The 23,989-nt window shown below is 34.8% G+C and overlaps 1 long non-coding RNA gene across 1 annotated transcript; it reads left to right on the plus strand.

Moving 5' to 3' along the window:
• The first annotated feature begins 13,554 nt into the window (after positions 1–13,554).
• LOC147911729 (uncharacterized) lies at positions 13,555–22,276 on the plus strand. The gene is made up of 3 exons (XR_015550576.1): positions 13,555–13,854; positions 14,367–14,562; positions 22,166–22,276. It is a non-coding gene; the product is annotated as an uncharacterized LOC147911729 (long non-coding RNA).
• Positions 22,277–23,989: the final 1,713 nt, after the last annotated feature.

The raw sequence follows: 23,989 nt of genomic DNA on the forward strand, positions 1-23,989 counted from the left end.
TTCCTATTGTAACATCTATTTTACATTATATTACAGCGATCAGATAGAAGATCTGTTCCAGGAAGGAGTTACTATGTCAAATTCTTTAGGTAGTTAGTGGGGGAGGTCAAATGTCCGTCAGAGAAAACAATCGAGGTAAAGAGATATATTTCAGGGTGGCCAAATCTTGATCTCCCACACCATGTAGGCAAGATTCAACCACAATTTGACCCAAGTCTTGGCAGAACACTCTGTGATCCTCCCAGGAATATGGCAAGATGGGAGTCTTGTGAAGACTGTCACAACCATTTCTCATCTTCCTCCCTATCTTGCGGGAGGCTCCCTATCTTGTGGAAGGCTTCCATAAGGCAGTTTATTATCTCTCTCTCTCTGGTTCTAGTGAGGCACAGGACTTTCTGCTTGGCCCTGCCCTTAGGGTACAGCTCTAAGCTTCTGTGTAAATCTACAAAGCTGTTGGGCTCCTCTATGACAGAGTGAACCACCACTCAAGTCATCCATCATCTGGCCTGTCCGATTCAGATTCAGTGTCATCGAGAGGGTCCAGGGGCATGTGAAGGTGACACCATGCTGATTTTGCTTTTGCTCTCTATGTAAGTAATAAAGTAAATCCATTTTTGCTTGTTGTCTCCTTACTGGTCAAATCTGTGGAACTGTGCCAAGCCAACCTAGCAGCTGCTGCTGTGCTGCTGTTTACAGATGCTTGCCTGGCACAGAGTAAGGACTCACCTAATAAATGTTAGCTAGGCATTATGGTAATACTAATAGTATTGTTCTAATTATGTTACTGAACATCAGTTTTCTCATATGTAAAATGGAGATCACATGAGAAGGAAAATATTTTTCAGCTCTTAAATGCCATTTTTATGTAAGATAGTAATATTTAATTAACTCTTTTCTCAGGTCACTGGAGGCATTGTTTTTATTCATGGTTTTGATTTATGACATAAGGAAATTATAATTTAAATATTAAACTCTATCGTATTTTATTATAGAAGAGAATTCCATTTTCCAGAGAGCCCCAGATCATGTGCTTTCTGACCATAGTCACATGAAAATCTTTTATCACAACTATTGGCCTTGTCTTCTGACATCAACAATGTAGACATGTTCTGCTTTGTTGAAATTGGCTCAAGTTAAAGAAAATCAAGTCCTATATGAGAAAGTAATTGATCCTTCCAACCTACTTTTCTACTTCTAACACTCATTCCTAATCTGAAGAAAAGGTTTCACAGTCTGCCTGTTCTCAGGCTCTATACAGAGGTGAAATTTATAAATTCTTTCAAAGTGAATGACCATTATGGCAAAACCAGCATGGAATATCTTTTAGATGAAACGTCAATACCCCTGTGAGGCAGAGCCTTGGTTTTAAAGATGATATTATCTACTAAAAGATTGGTTTAAAAAGAAATTACTGGGTTGGCCCAGTGGCATAGTGGTTAAGTTCACACACGCCACCGTGGCGGCCCGGGGTTCATGGGTTTGGATCCCGGGTGTGGACATACACACCACTCATCAAGCCATGCTGTGGCAGACATCCCACATATAAAATAGAGGAAGATGGGCACAGGTGTTAGCTCAAGGCCAATCTTCCTCAGAAAAAGAGGAAGATTGGCAACAAATGTTAGCTCAGGGCTAATCTTCCTCACCAAAAAAATTAAAAAAAATGAAATTACTTTTTTTTTCATTTGAGCAAAGAATCCATGACTCTATTTCAAAGAACAAAATCCATTTTTTCCAATATTAAGAATGATACCTTTTATTCACATTACTTGCATAAGGTTAATTTGTTTAATACAATTTTATATAAAGTGAAAACCCAAACTCCTGAGCAAGAAGGGAGAGAACAGTGGATAGAAATAGAGTAACAAGTTGCTGGGTCTTTGTAAACTGCTCTGTATTTTCTGGGAAATATGTGTTAATCAGTTGTTCCAACAATGTGTTATCTTTATGAAGTGTATTTTACTTGGAGACATATGTTTATATTTTTAAAGATGTTTCTTTTTTTCTATTAAGTCCCTTTCATCCCAAGAATGAAAAAAATACATTTTTATCACTAGGAATTTGATGTTCTGCAAAGAATATTATTTCATCAGCAAGAAAATGATGCATTTTTATCAGTGTATGCTTTTGCAGCTCACACAGCAAACACATTGGTTTTAGCAATGAGACCAACGTGAGTATTGTTCATAAAATTTATAATTCACTATTCAGAAACTATTAGCTTTTATACTACTAAATTACTAACATCAGTAATTAGCTCGAATTTAATATTAATGGGGGAGCCAAATTATGGATCCAGACAGCAAGCACCCTGTATGAAGTAAGAATCCTAGTTTTTTTAAGTCATTGTGATTATTAGGCTTTTTCTCCATTTATCTGTTAAGGTAGTGTATGACATCAACTGATTTTCTAATGTCAAAACTATCCCTTAAATTTTAGGATGTCTTAGGATACAACCAGCCTATAAATATATATTTTTTTATTTGGTATGTGTGTGTGTATAATTTTATTTTATTTTTAGTTAAGAATTTTGATTCTATGTTTGAGAGGTTGACTTGTGATTTTTCTTTCTGCTGATTTCCTTGTCAGGTTTTGGTATTAAGTTTGTGTAACCCTGATTAAATTGTTCCCTCTTTTTTGATTCTCTGTAAAAGTTTATAGGTTCTTTGAGTATCTGTAAATTACACCTGTATAACTACCTGAGTCTGTTTGTGTGTGTGTGTGTGTGTGTGTGTGTGTGTGTGTGTGAGAGAGAGAGAGAGAGAGAGAGAGAGAGAGGAGAGAGAGAGGTGGCATGTAATTTTTAATGACTGGTCAATTTTTTAATGCTTGCTTATAGGTATAGTTAGGTTTCTATCATTTCTTGTCAAGTGTTGATAAGACATTTTTCAAGGAAACTGCTCAACTGTATAAGTTTTGACAGTTATAGGCATAGAGTTAATCATAATATCTGATCATCGTTTTTTCAATAACTGCTGTATTTATAGTTATGTGTCCTTTATATTTTTGGTATTGTTTTGTTCTCAATGACAGAGATTTGTCTATTTCATTGGTGTTTCCAAAGAAGTAGCTGTTGACTTTGTTGATCCTATTTTATCATTATTTTCTATTTCATTATTTTTATCCTTAGCTATGTTTTCTTTCACTCTGAGTTGATTTGATTGATATTTTGTAACTCTTAAGTTAGATAATTGGCTCATGAATTTTCAGCATTTCTTCTCTCACATGATGACTTAAGGCCATGTTTTCTCTCGGGATATTTGCTTTGGCTTCATTGCATTCCACAAGTTTTGAAATGTAATATTTTCGTTTGATGTGTTGTGTTTTCATTCAGATCTAAAGATTTTCCATTTTCCATTATGATTTCTTCTTTGGCCCATGAGGTATTTAGAAGTATATTTAAAAGTTTCCTAATTTCTTGAGTCATTTTTATTAATCCTGTTTTTCTTTTTAATTTTTTGTTTATTGCAGTAACATTGGTTTATAACATTGTAAAAATTTCAGGTGTACATCATTGTAATTCTATTTCTGCATGGACTACATCATGTTCACCACCAAAATACTAATTACAACCCATCACCACACACATGTGCCGAATTATCGCTTTCACCCTCCTCCCTCCCCCCTTCCCCTCTGGTAACCACCAATCCACTCTCTGTCCCTATGTGTTTGTTTATTGTTGTTATTATCTACTACTTAATGAAGGAAATCATACGGTATTTGACCTTCTCCCTCTGACTTATTTCACTTTGCATTATACCCTCAATGTCCATCCATGTTGTCACAAATGGCTGGATTTCATCGTTTCTTATGGCTGAGTAGTATTCCATTATGTATATATACCATAGCTTCTTTACCCATTCGTCCCTTGATGGGCAGTTAGGTTGCTTCCAAGTCTTGGCTATTGTGAATAACGCTGCAATGAACACAGGGGTGCATGTACCTTTGCAAATTGGTGTTTTCAAGTTCTTTGGATAAATAGCCAGCAGTGGAATAGCTGGATCATATGGTAGTTCTATCCTTGATTTTTTGAGGAATCTCCATACTGTTTTCCATAGTGGCTGCACCAGTGTGCACTCCCACCAGCAGTGTATGAGAGTTCCCTTTTCTCCACATCCTCTCCAACACATATTGTTTCCTGTCTTGTTAATTATAGCCATTCTGACGGGCGTGAGGTGATATCTCATTGTAGTTTTGATTTGCATTTCCCTGAGAGTTAGTGATTTTGAACATCTTTTCATGTGTCTGTTGGCCATCTGTATATCTTCTTTGGAGAAATGTCTGTTCAGGTCTTTTGCCCATTTTTTAATTGGGTTGGTTATTAATCCTTTTGTCTCTTGATTTTTTTTTTTTTTTTTGGTGAGGAAGATTGTCCTGAGCTAACATCTGTTGCCAATCTTCCTCTTTTTGCTTGAGGAAGATAGTCCCTGAGTTAACATCTGCGCCACTCTTCCTCTACTTTGTATATGGGGTGCCACCACAGCATGGCTTGATGAGCGGTGTGTAGGTGTGCTCCCAAGATCCGAACCTGCATACCCCGGGTCGCGGAAGTGGAGAACTCGAACTTAACCACTACGCCACCGGGCTGGCCCCTTATCTCTTGATCTTTAACTCAATTACGTTGTGGTAGAAGAACATGATCTGTATAGTGATCTTTTGAAATTTGTTGGGACTTACTTTAAGGCCTATTCCCTGGTCAATTATTATATATGCTCGATATGTTTTCTCTAATATACTTGGGGTATAATTTTATATATATTTTTAGATTACCCTTCTTAACTTTTATTTCAAATCTGTACTCTTAATAAAGATCAGACAATATCTAGTGTTTGTGAAAATGTATAGTGATGGGGATTCTCATACATGGCATATGGGGGCGTATAAACTGGTGTAACTACCTTGGAAACAGTTTATAGTATCCAGTAAATTTGAAAATATGTGTATCAAAAGCCTAGAAATTACACAGCTAGGTAAATGCCCTAGAGAAATGTGGGCATCAGGTACATGTAAAAGAGTGGTCATAGATGCATCATTTGTTATAGCTACAGACTGGACATAACGCAAATGCTCATAAAGTGTAGATGAATCAATAAAGCTTCAGTATATTTATACATTGGAATATTATACAGCAATGCAAATGAATGAGTTAGAATACATGCATCAATTTGGATAATTCTTAAAAATAATGTTGAGAGAGTAAAGCCAGATGCAAGCGAATATGTAGAGTATGATTGGGTTCATAAAAGATCAAACAGGCAAAATTAAGCTATTATTTATAGATATATATTCTTGTGGAAAAGCTAAATAAAAGCAAGAAATATGTTTTTATAAACATCAATGTAGTTTTTACCTTAGGGAAGGTGGATGGGTTTATGATTTGTAAGGGACAGATGGAGTCATCTGGGATACTGGCAAGGTTCTATGTCTTGATTTGAGTAGTGATTGCATTAATGTTTATACAATTTGCTTATAAATACTTTGTATTCACTTTTAATATTTTGATATATTTCACAATGAAAAAGTAAAATTAAATATATAATATGACAGAGAGAAAATGTTATGAAAAAATTAAAGCAGTATATAAGTAACATGAAGGACTCTGTATATGTACTATGTTATGTAGAGTGATCAGAGAAGGCCTCCCTTTAAAAAGTGACTATTATAGACCCATAGAAAGTAAAGGATGGAACCAAGTGGACATCCATGGGAAGAACGTTTTTAGGCAAAGGGAATGGTGAGTGAAAATACCGAGTGAAATGAGAGTATATTTGACACATCCAACAATAGTTGGCAAATTGATCAGTGGAACTGGAGAGGAGCAAGCAAGGAGGACACGGTATGAGATGAGGTCAAGGGGGTAGCAAAGAGCCAGGGCAAATAGTGCCTTGATGGCCATGGTAGTTTACAACCTTTCACTCTCTGAATAAGATGAAAAGGCATTGGAGGGTATTAAGTAGGGGATTGGTGTGATCTGACTTACTTTCTAGAAGGTTTACTCTTGATGCCTTGTGGAGGAGAGACTGTAGGGGAGCAAGGGCAGAAGCAGCAACACCAGTGGGAGTTTTTTGTTTTGTTTTGTTTTTTAGTAGAGAAGATATTATAGCATGTTTTTATGCTGATGAGAATGAGCGACATTCTTTGTAATTTCTGATCTGTCTTCATTTATCTTTAGTTTGTTTATTTAGTTAACTAGTCCGTAATGACTTGTGTTTTTATTTTCACAGGTATATATCTTTCCTTCCTGTGTGTTTTATTCCTTTTTAATTTCTTCAAGCAATTTAAACATACTGATTTGGCTATTTGTTTTCTGATTCCTGCTCATGGTAGTTTGATCATACACGTATTTTGTAAATAGGAGTTGTGATCATATGTTTTGCAGGGAGTTGTAGAAATCTCGAGTGCTGGCTTGAGGACGTTTCCAGTCATGGAGAATTTACATTTGCTTCTACTAATTACCCTAGGGTCAAAACAGACACTAATCTCGACTCCTTTAGGTTAATTGTCAGCTTGGAGTTTCCCAAGCCTTGGAAGAATTTCCCATTCAAGGACCATAAAGAGACAGAAAAGTTTCCTTTTTGTTATTTTTGGCTGTCAGTGGACCTTTTATTAGCATGTAGTACTTACAGAGTCTGGGCTATAAGCAGGGATCTCAAGTCTAACTTCTGCCCTTGTGTGTATGCAAGCCCTGGTATTCATTCTTGCATGACCATTAATATCCAAACTTCTTGGTAATTAAGAAAGGCATATGTAACTCTAGTACAGCTATCAAATCAGTTTTAGTGTAGCACTTTGTTTTTCAGATCCCTCTGTGTGTTTGCCACACTGTGTGTTAAAATTGATAACAGCTAGCATTTATTGAGTGTGGATTATGTAACTGACACAGGACTCAGCTTTTTACATGCTTTATTTCATTTGTACATCTAACAATATTATGGAGATGCCATGTTATTTTCCCCATTTTAAAGATTGGGAAATTGAGGGTCAGAAAAGATAACTTGACTGAGGTTAATAGCCTGTAAGTAAAATTTTAATTTTTTTCTCTTTTATTAGATTGTATGTGATGAAGTCTATTGATTGTTTATTACTTTTTATACTTTTTTAAAAGTATAATTGACCTATAAAAAATGCTCATATTTAGAGTATATAAATATGATAAATTTTGACATACACACACACTTACACACAGGTAACAACAACCACAATCAAAATAACATATACTTCACCACCAAAAGTTTTCTCCTGCAACTTTATAATCCTTCCCTGCCATCTTCTCACACTCATCCCTTTCATTAGGCAACCCCTGATCTGCTTTCTGACAGAATAGATTAGTTTTTGTTTCTAGGAATTTATAAAAATGGAACCCAGTATGCACTCCTTTTTGTCTGGATCCTTTCACTCAGCATGAAGATTTTGAGATTCCTCCATATTTGCATTCTTCTTTTGTCTGCTGAGTAGTTTTCCATTGTATGGATATACAACAAAGTATTTATCCACTCACCTGTTGATGGACATTTGTGACATTTCCAGTTTGGGGCTGCTATGAATAAAGCAGATATCAACATTCCTAAATAACTCTTTTTGTGGACCCACGCTTTCATTTCTCTTGCATAAATACCTAGGATTGGAATGGCTAGATCATATAGTAGATAACTTTTTAAGAAAAAAGCTAATGGTTTTCCAAGGTGGTTGCACCATTTTAAATCTTCATCAGTAGTATATGGGAGTTCCAGTTGCTACATATTCTCATAAACACTTGTTATGATTGCTTTTTCTGATTGAAAGGATTTTCATGTACTTATTTGCTATTTGTATATCTTCTTTGGTGAAGTGTCTTTAACCTCTTTTGTCCATATTTTATTAAGTTATTTGTTTTATTATTAGCTAATTTTAATAGTTCTTTATAGATTTTAAATGCAAGTCCATTGTCGGATATCTGTATCTGCAAGACAGATATCTTGCAAGTATTTTCTCTATGTGGCTTGCTTTTTTTTTTGTTTGTTTGTTTTTTAATAATTTTATTAATTTATTTTTTCCCCCAAAGCCCCAGTAGATAGTTGTATGTCATAGCTGCACATTCTTCTAGTTGCTGTATGTGGGACACGGCCTCAGCATGGCCGGAGAAGCGGTGCATCGGTGCGCGCCCGGGATCTGAACCCCGGCCGCCAGCAGTGGAGCGCGCGCACTTACCCACTAAGCCACGGGGCCGGCCCAAAAGTTTTTTTTGTTTTTTTTTTTTGGTGAGGAAGATCAGCCCTGAACTAACATCCATGCCAATCCTCCTCATTTTTTTTTTTTTTTTTTTTTGCGGAGGAAGACTGGCCCTGAGCTAAGATCCATGCCAATCTTCCTCAACTTTATGTGGGACGCTGCCACAGCATGGCCTGACAAGCAGTGCATCGGTGCGCGCCCGGGATCTGAACCCAGGCCGCCAGCAGCAGAGCGCATGCACTTAACCACTACACCACAGGGCTGGCCCCTGTGGCTTGCTTTTTCATTTTCTTAAGAGTGATTTTTGAAGAGCCAAACTAATTAATTTTGATGAAGTCCAATTTACTTTTTTTATTTTTTAGAATATTGTGTTATATTGAAGAAATCTTTACCAAACCCAAGTGTCTTAAGATTTTTTCTTATGGGGCTGGCCCCATGGCTTAACGGTTAAGTGTGCATGCTCTGCTACCGGCAACCCGGGTTCGGATCCCGGGCGCACACCGACGCACTACTTCTCCGGCCATGCTGAGGCCCCGCCCCACATACAGCAACTAGCAGCATGTGCAACTATGACATACAACTATATACTGGAGCTTTGGGGGAAAAAAAGGAGGAGGATTGGCAATAGACGTTAGCTCAGAGCCGGTCTTCCTCAGCAAAAAGAGGAAGATTGGCATGGATGTTAGCTCAGGGCTGATCTTCCTCACAAAATAAATAAATAAATAAATAAATAAGGTTTTTTATTATGTTTTCTTCTAGAAGTTGTAGTGTCAGCTCTTACATTTAAGTTGATGATTCATTTTGAGATTATTTTTGTATATTGTATGTAGTAAGGGTAGAAGTTCATTTCTCTTAGCATATGACTATGCAATTATTGTGGCATCATTTGTTGAAAAGATGATCTTTTCTGCATTAAATTGCCTTAGTATCCTTATCAAAAATCAACTGATCATTTATGTATGAGTCTATTTCTGAACTCTCTTTTTTGTTTGTTCCATTGGTCTAACTTTATACCAGTGCCACAGTGTCTTGATTACAATAGTTTTATAGTAAGACTTTAGATCCAATAGTATAAGTACCTCAATTTTGTTCTTCTTTTTCAAAGTTTTGCTCTGCTAGACCCTTTGCATGTGAATTTTAGATTTACCTTGTTAATTTCTATAAAAATTGTGCTAGGATTTTGACTGCTAGGATTTTTAAAATGAATCTTTAGATCAATTTGGGGAGAACTGACATCTTATGTATTTTGAGTATTCTAATCCATGGTCATGTTATATTGCTTCATTTATTTAAGTCTTCTTTAATTTCTTTTGGCAATGTGTTGTAGTTTAAAATGTACAAGTCTTCTATATTTTTGGTCAAATTTATCTCAATGTAGTTCATATTTTCAAAGCTGTTATAAATAGTAAGTTAGAAAATTCAACTGAAATAAAATTGATTTTTGCATATTGATTTTATATAGATCAATATTGATCATATACTGATCAATAGTGGTTATATACTGATTACATAAAATTTTTTACATTGATCATATATTGATATGTTTTGTATATTGGTTATCCTGAAAACTTGTTAAATTCACTAACTGGTTCTAATAGCGCTTTTGAAGAATCTATAGGATTGTCTACATAGATGATGATATCATTATCTCATCTGTGATTAAAGATAGTTTTACTTCTTTTCTCAATTAGATGTCCTTAATTTTGTATTTTCCTATTGAACCATATAGAACTACCAGAACAATCTTGAGTAGAAGTGGAAAGAGTAGACGTCCTTGTCTTATGAATGACGTTTGGGAGAAAGCATTTAGTCTTTCACCATTAAATATGATGTTAGTTGTAGGTTTATCAGATTTTTGGTTTAGGTTTATCAGTTGTAGGTTTATGTAGATTTTCTTCATCAAGTTGAGGAAGTTCCCTTCCATTCATAATGTGCGGTGATTTTTTTTTTCAGTAATTGATGTTGAATTTTGTCAAATGCTTATTATGCATCTATTGATATGGTATTGTGGTCTTGCTTTTTTCTAATCTGTTGATGTGGTGAATTACATTGCTACATATTTTCATGTTAATCAAATTTGCATTCCTGGGATGAAGCCTATTAATCATAATGTTATACCCTTTTTATGTACTGCTGAATTGGTTTATTAAAAATTTAAGCATTTTTGCATCGGTATTCACGAGGGATATTGGTATATAGTCAAAAAATATTTTTTTTTTGGTATCAGAGTAATACTAGCCTCATAGAATGAGTTGGGAAGTATCCCCTTCATTTTAATTTCCTGGAAGAATTTGTATCAAACTGGTACCATTTCTTACTTAAATGTTTGGTAGATTCACCAGTGAATCCATCTGGACTTGGAGTTTTTTCATATTTTTAAAAAATCTATAAATAAAATTACTGTATATTTGACTACCATGTGATTATAGTCAGTGTCCCATTTTAAGTGCAATAATGTTTCATTTCATACATTTATTCAGGAAACCCAGGCGTGTATTTAGATTTGGACAGTGATTCAACAATGCATTTTGATTTTATATCATTTCATGGTTTAATACTAGAGAAGTTTAGAGACGTGTACCTATTCTCAGGCTCCTGTTTTTTTTTTTTTTTTTTCTTTTTTCTCTCTAGCTAAGAGATTTTGTTGAATGGAATTTCAACATTCATCTTTTTTTCAGAGTTAATGTAATGTGGTATAATTCTGGAATCACCTAATTTCATGCTAAAGCATCTAATATGAATTATGGTTATTTTAATTATATGAATGTAAGTTTCTAATTTTGATATCTTACCTGGGTTGGAGAAGGAAATGAGATAAGGAGGGGGACTGTTCTTGCTATATTTCTGAGGGAGTTGTGGTGAACTAGTGTTGATGTCTATTAGGTGGTACCTCAGTTTTAAAAACATACTATGTATTAATAATAACCACAGTCATAAGAATCATTCCAATGTTTTCTCACAGGTTAAGAAATAACTCTTCTTCAACGTGTAGGTGAAGATAAAAAGGGTATCCCCTTCCTCTGCCTTTCTAACAATCAGTATTGATAGCAGGGGTAAAAGTTTGCACTTATGAGAGAATCAGCAATTGCATAAATGACTTCAAATGAGTTCCTATCTAATGGTAAGATGAGAGATGGATTCCTTGTGTTGCTGAACAAGATATGCTGGTATTACGTAATATGCAATGAAGCAAGTTCAAATATATAGGTATGTACATTCTTCCCTCCCTTTCCCAAAGGCATCTGACTATCTTAATACCAACTTCCTACATAATAAAATATTCTGTGGAAACTGAGAGTTAACAAAGGAGTCCACCTTTTCTAATCTAATAAATGCATAGTGATTAAATTAATTAAAGCAAATTAAACAAATGCTGTTTCTTATGTATCAAGCACTAAGTGTAATGATTTATACATAATACACTCAACAAAGATTATTGGTTCACTCTTCTGAAACATTTTTTTTTTAGTCACAATGATAAACATAATTTATAAGGACAAATTTCTATACAGGACTGGGCAATTTTCTCTACATTTTTACCTTAAAGGGATGTTCTGGAGGTAAGTAGTTTTTTTCCCATTTCCACAAATTATGTAGTTATCAATATGCTGGGTGTGAAATGTAGTATAAGGGCATTTTATGATAAAGCCTGTGACTACCCAACCCCAAGAAGAGTGGAACGAATCCGTCAAGTGAATTGTGTGACAATGTGTTGTCAAAATACTGAGCCAATTTAACCCAGTATTTCTCAAGTTTTTAAAAAATGAGAGTAGGATTTGTGAGATTTCATTTAGAAACTATTTCCACTAGTTATTTATATTTTGAGTATAACTTGTATAGGAAATGTTAATATAGAAGATCAATAAACTCTAATCTCTTTACTAGAGGGTCTCTATTTAATCTTCGTTTCCCCAACCTAGCATGGTGCCTAGTATTCATAGTCTTTTTATTCTTTCATTAATTTATTCATTACTTCCTCAGGGAGATCCACTCCTACTTAGATTAATTATGTCTATTGTAAGCTCCCATAGCACCTTATTCTTTTGTACTTCCCCTCTGACTCTCTTCACACTTGTAATTTCCTGTTTACTAGTCTGCCTTACCTACTCAGCTATGAACTTAAGTTAGAGGTTGGTGAGAGCTGCCATTCATTTCACACTTGGCAGATGCCAGGTGCTCTGATATTTTTTCACATCTGTTATAGCCAGATTAATCATAGGAAAATCCCTTTGAGGAGGGTATTACTATTCCCACTTTACAGACAGGGAAACTGAATCTCACAGAGATTAATATCTATTTCATTCATTCATTTATTCATTAATTCACCAAATACTTATTAAATGCCTGCCACCTCTATGCCATACTTGTGTTAGTCTCTGGGAATACATGGTTGAGCTAAGGCAGGTGTGGTTCCTGCCATCATATAACTTACTATTTTGTGTTAGAAACAGTCTTTAAATAAAGGATGAAACAAATTTCTATGAAATTGCAAAGAGTATTGCAAGACTGAAGAGTGTATTATAAAGAGGAGGTCAGTGAAATCGTTCCTACAGTCTGAGGTTTGAGGGATATGTAAAAAATAGCCAAGTTAAGACATGAATAAAACAATTTCTAGGCAGAGGGAACAAAATGGGCAAATATCACTGTGGCCTTAGTAAAGATTATAGAAATGAAATGGACAATAGGATAATCAAAAAGTTGGACATTTAGGGAATTAATTTTACAAATAAATGGTGTGGACAAATGTACTGCATATATCATAAGTAAAATTTATTGGCATTTTGAAACTATACTATAACTAGCATGGTGTTTCTGTGGCTTTGTTGTAAAAATGAAGATATCCTATAAATTCAGTACAACATGCCTAGAAACTGAGTGCAGTTGTTTAAAATCTTGACTAAGCTACTATGAACCAAAAAAAAGAAAAACTCATTTAATAAAATGTTAAATGAAGAATTAGAGTTTGTAAAATCAAAATCGTGTGAGTTGACACATCTAGACTTGATGTCTCACTTAAGCAATATTTATTTTAGAAGTTTTCCACTTAGTAGAGAAAATGTCTTTTATTTTCACTTTAAAAGACAACCTCAATTGTTGCTTGCCATTCTTTAGTTTTTTTCTTCTCTCCTGTTTGGAAGGGTGTGTGACAACAGCAAGTCATATTACTTTCGAAATTCCAAGGAGTAGGTGTCTAGGCAACAGAATGGAAAATAAATGAAGGACTATATCTAACTGTCTTTTTGCTGCTTTCAATCTATAATTTGCTTTAACATGGCTATTCATCATGAAGATATCTCTGCAATGGATGTAACAGGCAAGGATAACCGATAATGGCTTGGTGAATGCATTTCAGTTTTCTATCTGCATATGCAAAGCTGTGTATTCAGCTACAAAATGTGCTGCTCCATACAGGATGATTTTGTGTGTGCATGTGTGCATTTCTATAGCAATGATATGAAAATAGATTGGCATGGGTTTTTTTAGCTGTCATAAATACTTTCATTCAATCCTTTCAATGTGACTAATTACAGATTAGGAAACTGAGGCCAACATTAGTAATCAATGCCCATCTACTATGTTCCAGGTACAGGACCAGTCCCTTAGGCTAACAATTTATTATGTAATCCACTCAATTGCCCTCATGAGGTAGGTTATTATTATCTCTCTGTTACTGATGAGGAGAATGTAATTCATAAATGTTAAGGAATTTTCCCGATAACACCTAGCTAGTTAGTTGATAAGGTTGAATTAGAATACAGGTGTGCGTGCCTCCAGTTTATACAGACCATGCTATCTTCTCAGAAAACCTGTGAGACTCTCCACAGATGGTAGAATAGTAAGCAATGGTGATGGGACTCTAACCACATGTGTTGACTCAGTTCTATTTAGTAAATATAGTGCATATGCCAAGATGAAATATTAGATCTCTTATTAAATAACAATACCATTTTGAAAAGAAAATGATAAATTTAAAATTGTCAGGTTTAAATTATTTTGAATGTAACCACTAAAGTGTTACATCTGGATTTCAAAGGAAGTCTTTAGTTAAAATTAGCACATATACTCCTGAGTTTCCTTTGCTTTATTAGATGTTAAACAAATGTTGGCTTTTGGTTTGGAATTATTTTATTGGAAGTTAAATTAGCTTCTTGTTTTAGGTAACGGATATGGAACTCTTCCATCACAGCCATGTATAGTAGATGTTCTATGCTCAAAAGTGACCATTTCATGTTATGGCTCAGGACACAGTTTTAGATGTAAACCATCAATTTTAATGCATAATAATATAATGTTCCCATTGCACTTCTCAAGAGAAACTCCTCTACTTATGCAGAAAACAACTGCTGCCTTAAGGTAGGTGCCCATTTTGAAGGAAGCTAATGTTATCAGCTTTCCTTTTAAATCAAAGTATTAGGGGAATACTTAAGTGATATTTGGTAAATACTCACAATGAAAAATTCAGCAGCCATCGTAAAGCATTTTGATGATATGGCAAAATGAAGACAGTTGAAAATCAGAATACAAAATTGAATTTGCAGTTTGATCTCAACCTGGTTACAGATATGTGTATAAAGAAAGAGTGGAAATAAATTAGAACTATGGATTATTTTTATTCAGTATACTTTCCATAATTTCTCCAATGACACAAACACTATACAATAAACTTAGTTTTAAAAATACGGCAACCGGGGAAAACTGAGAATACCAAGCAGATTTTACTTTAATAGAGTATTAATATTAAGAGTCGCACTGGAGATCTAGTCTCTATATCTTCTTTTTGCCTTCCTTCCCTCCCTCCTCTTTCCCTCTCTTCTCTCTCTTCTTTCCTTCCTTCCTTCTTCCCACCCTCCTCCCTCTCTGTCTTTCTTTTTATCATGTTCATTGCATTGCTTAAAATACTTTTATGACTATTTTATTATCATGAAAATAATGTAAATTCTTTCCATAAATTATATCCTGATCTTTTCTGCAGGAACACAAATTATCCGTATGTTGACTCTCCCTTCTTTATCTTCACCCACTTCTGTAATCGTCTCTCTTGTCATATTCTTTTCTCCATAATATTCCTCTGCGTTTTGTGATTCTCAGGCTTGTTTCCATATGACTGATTTAATTTTTTTACAGTGATAATTCTGGTTAATACTAAATCTTATACAATTTTAAATTTTTTATGACATTTACAATTTGCCCATGTTTATTGCTTATCTCAGTCAATATCCTGTGCATCTTAATCTGTTGTCTCATCTCAATTTCTATCTTTTGCTTCAGAGAATATATGCTTTCTTCTATAATATGTGCTTTTTTCTATTTAACTGAGAATCAAGAACAACATTATATTTCTTTTTTCTCTTTTATGATATATCTTTTCAAATTTGATGCTCTTCAGACTTTTAGTCTGAATAAACAGAATAAATGTGTTTAACCTTTCTCTTCTCCCAAGTCCCTGTTAAACTTAAAAGGGAATATAAAATTAAGAAAAAAAATACCGGAGTTATAAACTAGAGAAAGGTATTATCCACAAGTAGGTAACATTATGTTTTTTCAGAATACAGTACAGAACATAAGATTGAAAGAAGAGCAATGCATCCTATGTGTTTGAGTGATGAGTCTGCCTAAAGAGTTGGTGAATGCAATACTAGGCAGAACCCTGAAATGGCCTCAACCTCAGAGCAGCAGGGCCTAAAGGGGAGGGCAGAAAGTTGGGTAGGTTGTGGGATCCAAACCCAATCCATCGGTGCACTAGTACGAGCACTGGGAGTGAGTAACCAACTCTACCTCTCAGCATTTTCTTGACCGGGACAGCATTTGATGCTGCTCTCATGGGTTCCTAACATGAGCAGGCATTTAAGTTAGAGAATGGAAGCACTATTCCAACTAACTGAAAGCTTTCAAAGAAACAGAGAAATTATACATTCTATTCACTTTGAGTGCTCAGCTTAAATATCACTTCCCGGGAGTGGACTTCTTTGACCTCTTGACTGCCTGTCAAGGGCCAAGGAAGAGGGCTAGAAGCAAACATCAGGAACCCTAGTTCAGAGCAGGGAGAGGAAAACTGTGAGGTTTTCCCCTTGCCTATCACTCCAGCCTCATCTGACATCACTCTTCTACTTGTACTTGCTCATTATGATAAGCCTTTCTGACTCCTTTCAGTTCCTTGAGAATAGCAAGTTGTTTCCCAACTCAGGACCTTTCCAATGCTATTCCATATAACTGGAGCACTCTTTCCTCCACTTTTCTTTTCCAAACTCTTAATCACCATATAAATCTCAATTCAGTGTCATTTACTCACCAAGAAATAGCCCAACTACCCAATTTCAAGTGTGCTTCCCAAATCCAGGATTCTTCTTAAGATAACCCTATTTCATTAATTTACAACATTTCTAGCGATTGGTAACTATCTGTCTGTGTAGATATGGTTGAATGACTGTCTCCTCTAGTAGCCTCTGAGCTTCATGAGGGCAGTGGTCATATCTATCTTATCACTCTGTCTCTAGCACATAGCACAATGTCTAGTAGGTACTGAATAAATATTTGTTAAATTAATGAATTTTTAATTTGGCTCAGTGGTAAAGTTCATTGACATATGTTTGACTCCAAATGTTGCTGTCCTCCTACTTCCAATAGAAAAGAGGCACTCAGATTTGGCAAATAAATAAACTAAATTTGGCAAATAATAAATTAATAAAATAATAAATTAATAAATAAAAATTAAAAATTTTCCTTTTCTTCTCAGCTAGACCGAAAATATTGGAGGAGGATTTCATAAAACCTGAGACAGAATCTATCACAAGAACTACTTCCCTCCCCTTAAATTTATTCCCTGATCAAGTTGATTTCACAGTGAATTATTTCAAATATTTAAAGGTATAATAGTCCTGATACTACTTAAACTGTTCCAAAGCATGGCAAGAGAATGAGAGCTGCAAACTTTTTTTAAGGAAATTGGCAAAATGCTGAGACACAAAAATAGCAGACAAGAAGAAAATCCCAGAAGATTTTAGGGTATAAATCCTAAATAAAATATTAGTAAGAGAATCGGGTGGTGCATTAAGAGATTAATTTACCATAGCTAAATAAGATTTATTCAGAATGTAGGGATTATTTGATACTGGGAAAGTGTTAATATATTTATGAAACTCACCATCTTAATAGGTCAATTCAGATTTTTTTCATTGTTGGTGACATAGAAATAGATGGATGCTTCCTTAACATTCTCAGTTGTGAAATACTTGGAACATTCTCATTAAAATCAGAAATGAGGCAATGATGCCAACTATCATGTTTTCCTGAAGTTCTAAAAGTACTAGTCAATGCAAATAGCAAATAGACAAGAGAATAAAATAACAGGTAAACATATTAAAAAGGAGAGCAGAAAATAAGTATCATGTACAGATGATCGGAATATACACTAGGTAGTCCAAAGTATAAATCAAATGAAAAAGTGCTAGAGACAAAAAGAAAATTTAGTATGTTGGTTGATCACAAAGTTAATATATAAAAATCAATAGCTTTCCTACATACAAATGGTAACTATTTAGAAAATACAATGGAAGGACAGATTCTCTTTCCCATGGCAGCAAAGTGATGAAATAGGAGTAATAGTAACACAAATTATACAGAACCTGTAGAGAAAATGTAACTAGCAGTGGATTTGCGAATTAAAAAATCAGCAAAAATAAAACAGAACCATTTGGAAATTTTGAAACTCTTTTATATAACTCTTGGAATAAAGCAGTAACCCCAACTTTAATCTTTGACTTTATAGGAAATCACAGGAATTTATAACACTACAATTTAAACCATAGAGAATGTGGCAAATTCCGTAGTTTGAGAAAAATCAATAGCTTTAAATGTTCTTATTTTAATACAAGAAGACTTGAAAATAAATTAAGCAATTAATTCGAGAAGCTAGGAAAAAAAATAAACTTAAGGATAGCAAGAAATAAGATTTGAAAAAGATACGAGAGCAATTTATTAAATTGAATTACCAATAGAATAAAATTGTAGGATCACTAAATAAAAGGATCTGGGTTTTGAAAATAGCAATGAAAGATAAATTAATGACTAAGTTTAAAGAAGCAATAAAAATGAAAAAGTAGAGGTATATAAGATTCGTCATTTTTAAAGGTCAGTATTGTAGCCACAAATAAAATATAATAAGTATGTACTATTCTAGGCTAATAAATTTGAAAGCTCTGATTAAAGTGGTTATTTTCTCAACAAATTTATATTGCCAAAAATGGTGGAGGAGACTTTCAGCCAAGATTATTCTACAAGTTAAAAAATTCATCACTTTTGAAAATGACATGATGTAATTGGATATATAAACATGCAATAGAATATAGCTGCTATTCTTATAGATTAAATATCTTGATTTAAGAGTAAACAAAAACCAAAGAGTTTCTCTCAATGACATTAAAAGTCTAAATACACAGGGACAAACTCTTTTGTTAGGTGTAAATTTTGAATTCCAAAGGAAAGGTCAGTAACAAGGTGCTCCATACTATACACTTTTAAAAGCTACCAACCACGCAAATTTTATTTTCCTAATATCTCTATAGAAATATTCCCTTATTTAAAAAATTGTACCAAATATCTCTTCTCTTGAGTTTTCTATCTTGTAATAGAGATTAGGCACATTCAGTTAGCCTATTTTATCATGTACAAGATATATACTTTTATTTTTCTTTGCTGTTTCCCCATTACATGAGCCCTGCTGTGAATGTGCATACAGTCCTTGAAGTTTATGGTCTGGTCAGATGGATTAATCATATTAACTTAGGCTCCAAGAGAGCAATTTTATTGTTGCTAGTAAATATTTCGGGCCCGAGGAGCTTCTCTTCAAAAGTGTATTCCTTGAGCTCTGTTCCTTTTATGTCATCAAAGAACCCTCTCTCTTTATTTCTTTATTTCCAAAGTTTTCTTTTAGCTTCTTTCTCAAACTGTGACTTGTACACACACACACAGTAAATCTTAAAAATTATTCTTGAATCGAAAGAATTGAGAATTCCTCTGTTTCTTTCCTATTACATATGAAAGTTTAAATATCCTTTTATTTTGCTTATTTGAGTACAAATTTTAGGTACCTAAAACTAATCACAAAATAATAAAAATAGACTAATCCCAATTTTCTGAGAGAACTGACCCAGTCTTTAATGCTTTCTCTTCTCAACACTGCCCCCACAACACACACACATAAGGGCTATTTGCATGGACTTAATAAATGAAACAATCAGAGTGTTTGTTCTCACTGTCATCCATGCAATATCAATGTATCTATTCAAATATATATATACTCTTACTTCATATAATATCCCATTTGGTAGGAAAAATTCATAAATATATAATACAGAAACTATGTGGTAGACAAAATAATGGCTCCCCAAATATGTCCACAATCTAATCGCTGGTACCTGTTAACTTACATGACAAAAGGGACTTCATACATATGTATGATTTAGTGAACAGATTTAATTAGGGTTAGAGACTTTAAGATAAGGAGATTATCTATTATCCACGTGGGTCCAATCTACTCACACCAGCCCTCATAAGCAGCGAACTTTCTCTCACTGAAGACAGAAGAGATGAGGCAGAAGGAAAAATCAGAGAGATTCTGAGAACTTGATCCACTTTGAAGATGGTGGAAGAGGGCCACAAGCCAAGGAATGTGATTGGTCCTCAGAAGCTGAAAACAATCTCCAGCCAACAGCCAGCAGGGAAATGGGGACCTCAGTTCCACAAGCACAATTCCAGGAACTGGATTCTGCCAAAGCCTCAATGAACTTGGAAGCAGAATCTTCCCCATAGCCCCCAGTAAGGAACACAGATCTGCTGACACCTCAATTTTAGCTTACTGAGACGCAAGTCAAACTTCTATCCTACAGAACTGTGATATAATAACTGGGTGTCGTTTTAAACTAATTTGTTACAGCAGCAATATAAAATGAATCTATACAGCATCCTATCACAATTCTATGAAAAACAGCCATTCAAAGCATATTTGACATGTTTCTGCACTAAACAAGAAATGGTAAGCTTTGTTCTTTCTTCTCCTGGAGTTATTTGTGATGTGCATATGCTGGCCATGGCACCAGTAGAAATGCAGAGAAGTGGGGACAGACTCAGCTATAGGACAGAAGTGGGAGAGGCATTTTAGAGTTCACTGACGCCTCATTTACAAAATATACTCAGAATAAGAGTATATTTAGTGATGTTCTTGCCCCACAGCCAGATAGTTAGACTATTTAATGTTAGCTCTTATAATTACAATGCCCTCACTTTAGTCATTGAATGAATTTACAATTTGCTACAATTTACAATTAGCAACACATTTATATTTGTTATCCTGTTTGGTTCTCAGAATAACTTTGGGAGATAAATCAGACAAATAGCAACCTTCTTTTAGAGATGAAGAAAGTAAGGTGCAGATATAGAAAATGTTTTCTAGGGGATCACAGAAATAGTGTCAGAGCAGGGATTTAAACTGCCTTCTGAGACTATTCAGTGGTCTCTCTTCTCCCTTAGAGGAAGATTGACAAGCACTAGAGAAGTCTGCTTGGATTTCTCAGTCATCTAGGTTGAAGCAGTTCACTTTTCCCCCCTTTTCTTTTTCAAACTTTATTAATCATTTATCAATCAACTTATCTACAACTTTAGTCTCTTCCCAAATGCATAGCTCCACATTTTCTGAAGGGAAAAACTGAAGTTACAAAGGACTTGAAGTGTTCTTTTCTGAATTTTCTGAAAATAGAAATAAAAGTGCATTCAATTTGTCACTAAAAAGGATCTCTAAAGAAAACTCCTCTTCAAATACCATTGTAAATATTTTTGGTGTCTTAATGTTTGTGAGTTTTATATTCTATTAGATATGTATGCTTTCTAGGATAAAGCATTAGAGAGTATATCTATATGAGGGTCCTAATTTATGTTGGGATGTCAGGGAAAGTTTCTTGAGGAAGTGACCATTAGGGTGAGATATGAAAGATGAATAGGAGCTAGTCAAGTGAGGAACAGAAGAAAAGAAAGAAAGCCAAGGATCTTGGGCATAGTGACTGAAGGGCAAGTTGGGATCTGAGAGGAAGGCAGGCACTAGAACATGTCGGGTCTTAATGGCCATGTTAACAACATTGGATTTTATCCTGAGCATAACAGGCACTCATTGAAGGGTTTTAAGCCAGGGAATGATACAATTCAATTTGTTTTGGAAAGGTTACTCTGGCCATTATGTGAATAATGGTTTGGAAGAAGACTTGAGAAATCAAGGATGTCACTTAGGTTTTTGGATCAGACCACTAGAGAAATCAAGGATGGCACAGATTTTGGCTTGAGCAACTGGATGAATGGAGGTATCATGCACTGAGGCGAGGAAGATGGGAAAAGGAACAGGATGGGCAGAGAAAATCAAGAGTTTAGTGTTGAATATGACAAGTTTGAGATATCTATGAGACTTTATGTAGAAATGCCAAGGAAACACTTGTATATGCAGAGTAGAACTCTAGGCCAGAGATAAAAATTTAGGATTGTATGTATATAGGCTGTACTTGACAATTTGGGCATGGATGAGCCAGACTAGGTAGAGAATATGAGGTGAGAAGAGAAGGCCTACAGGAAAAGTAACTCCACACAAAAGAAAGATAGGTTGGCAGTCTCTTAGTATCAATTTTGAAATCACCAAAGCCGTGAAAATATATTTTAAAAACTTAATTGTCTGTAAAACTTGAACTTATTCTAACACATTTAGTGGCAAAATCTAACTGGCACTTATATGAGACTTTTTATGATCTATTTTTCCAACGTGCATTTAAATTTGAATATGGTTTTAAGCCTAAATATTGATAAGTTTGATTAGAGGTTGCTGCTCCAAACCCCACTAGGGTACTAGGTAATATGTAATATATACTCTATTTTACTTCCTAAAATCTAATATTCTGATTTCTGCACAATATCTTGTCCCAAGTGTTTTAGATAAGGCTCCTGTAGCATGTGCTAGTGCACAGAAGGACAAAATAACGTGGCGTGTGTCTGGTGTGAAACGTGGAATGGTGATAAATGAGGCTGAAAATGTAAGAAGAGGAAAGGCCATCCATGCAGGTCTTTGTAAGTCATATTAAGGAATGTGAATTTTAGGTTAAATTGAATGAAACTATGGGTTTACTTTTTATAAGTAACATTTTTATCCCTTTTCTGTAAACAATGAACCTGAGACTCTGATAGGGTAATTAACTTGCCCAAGGCCACATAAATAAATAAGTAGCTGGATTTCTCACCCAGGCCAAATAATTCTAGAGACCCCACTCTTAACCACAGCACTGTAGTGCATAATAGTCAATGTGAACTGGCAAATGTGTTACCTATTCTGAATAGTATATTTGTGTGCGTGTGTATATGCATGTGCATTTGCTACTTTTTTATTTCTTTTACAATTCTGTTGAGGTATAATTGACAAACGGCACATATTTAACATGTGCAATTTCATATGTGTTCAACAATAAAACAGTCATAACAATCTTGATAATGAATAGTTTCATCACCCATCCTCTATACCCATTTCTGGGCAACCACAAGCTTTGCTTTCTATCACTACAGATTAATTTGTACTTTCTAGAATATTTTGTAAATAGAATAATAAAATATGTATACAATTTGATCTGGCTTGTATCACTCAGTATATTAATTTTGAGATTTGTTCGAATTGTTGTGTGTATCAATAGTTTATTCCTTTTTATGGCTGTGTGGTATTCCACTGTCTGGATGCACCATAGGATATCTCTTCACCTGTTGATGGGCATTTTTTTTTTTCTCATTTTTGGCCATGAACTATAAGGCTGGTATGAACATTCACGCACAGTTTTTGTGTGGTCATGTGTTTTCAGTTTTCTTTGTTAAACATCTTGAAGTGGAATGGCAAAGTTGGAAGGTAGATATGTGTTTAACTCTATTTAAAAAAAAACAACTGTGAAACTGTTTTGCAGAGATCTTTATCAGTGGTGTATGCGAGTTCCCGCTGCTTCACCCACACCAACACTTGGTGGTGTTAGTCTTTTCAATTCTACCCGTTGTAAAGCTGTGTAGTGGTGTACTGTTGTGGTTTACTTTCTATTTCCATGATAAGTAATGAAGTTTAACATCTTTTTGTGTGTCTATTGGCCATTTGTATATCTTTTGTGAAGTGCCTATTTAAATATTTTGCTGTTTTTACTGGGATGCTTGTTTTCCTGTTATTGAGTTGTAAAAATTCTATTTTTGATATTTGCTTTAGGGTTTAGGCTGAGACTTTTATGGGTAGTTCAAATATAATTTCAGCTCTCTTAGCCTGTGCTACATTGCTTTGGGTTTATACCATGCTTGCATAGTTTAGGGTTTGGTGCTGAGACTTGTGTGGTTTCATGCACACAATCAGGGGTTTCTGGTTTTCCAGCTCTCTCTCCTGTATTTCTCCCTTGCTCTCCACGTTGTTGGAGCTTCTTTCCTTGGTTCCTCTAGAAAGTCAGTGTGATTTCTATTGGAGTTTCAGTTGCGAGCTCTGCATTGCTCCGTGCATGAGGCCTGTCCTTGGGGCAAAGATGCAGGGCGTGGGGGAGATATTGACTTTCATACAGTTGCTTCTCCAAGTTTTAACTACTCTTCACAGTCCTAGTTGACTTTTTGTTCCATAGTATTTTTTTTCAGTGGTAGAGCTAAGAGATGGTATTGGCCTGGACTAGGGTTGTGGTGGTGAAGTTCGCAAGTAATTCAGAGATGTCAAAGATATTTAGGAAATAAAATCAAATGTTTGAATGCC

Source organism: Ceratotherium simum, chromosome X (genome assembly GCF_057802395.1).
Source record: "Ceratotherium simum simum isolate JZ-2026a chromosome X, ASM5780239v1, whole genome shotgun sequence".
Lineage (NCBI taxonomy): Eukaryota > Metazoa > Chordata > Mammalia > Perissodactyla > Rhinocerotidae > Ceratotherium > Ceratotherium simum.